The sequence below is a fragment of the Echinops telfairi genome, unplaced genomic scaffold (genome assembly GCF_000313985.2).
Source record: "Echinops telfairi isolate 266 unplaced genomic scaffold, ASM31398v2 ScPeMD7_7469;HRSCAF=8507_1, whole genome shotgun sequence".
NCBI classification, from domain to species: Eukaryota; Metazoa; Chordata; class Mammalia; order Afrosoricida; family Tenrecidae; genus Echinops; species Echinops telfairi.
Genome location: NW_022111373.1, coordinates 119,119,713 through 119,120,721, shown reverse-complemented (window position 1 = coordinate 119,120,721; position 1,009 = coordinate 119,119,713).

The following is a 1,009-nucleotide window of genomic DNA, read 5'->3' as shown; positions in this document are numbered from 1 at the left end:
CCCGCATTATGCTCGGCTGAACTTGGGGTACAGGAGGAAAGGGAGGGAAATACTTTCCCCCCACCCCAGTTCACGTGAAACACCACAAACGGAGGAGAAATACCAAGACGGGTTCTGCTCTGAGAAGCTTGTGTTTGGAATGACATTCAGGTCAGATAGGAATCTCATTTGTCTTGGTTTCTGATGAGCAGCCACCATTTGCCCGTCAGTGTGTCGTGCTGTGGTGGCTTGTGTGCGGCTGTGATGCTGGAAGCCAAGTCATTGGTGTTTTCACCAAAATGAACACATTTCAGCTGCTAGCATCACCGCCACCCTGTGCTCGGTATAGTGGGGGGGGGGGTTGCAGTGTACAAGAGGAAGGCCCCCGACGATGGTTGCAACAGCGGGTCCCACCCTAGGCACAAATGTGGTGAGGAGGGTGCAGGACAGGCACTGTTTCCCTCTGCCGGACGTAAGGTGGTCGCTAGGCATCAGAACTGAGTCAAGGTCACCTAGCCACTTCTACTCATGACCAGGGTGATGCATCTCCCCAGCTCAAAGGGCAGGCTCTGCCACCTCTGGTCAGAAAATGGGAGGATGGCCTTGGGGATTCCCCAAACCAAACCCACCTCCCTGCCACACAGTTGATACCGCCTCATAGCAACCCACGGGGCAGAGAAGAACCGATCCAGTGAGCTCCCGGGATTGCAAATGCCAGAGCCTCATCTTTCTCCTGGCTGGTAGGTTTGAACTGCTGACCTTGTGGTCAGCGGCCCAATGCATAACCCATGACACCAAGAGGCGAAGTACAAGTAGGTGGAGAGACAGAAGCCGGACTTCACTGCAGAGGCTGCTGGTCTGCAGGCTATAGGACAGCAAGTGGCGGAAGAAAGACCGCAAGGACAGGCTGGAGTTTCAGTGAGTGGGGCCTTGAGCCAGCCCCACACTAAAGTTGTAGGGATTTACGTGGCTATTGGGAGTTTTTGTAACTCCTTAATAAAGTTACCACAGGGACATTCGAAGCTAGAGA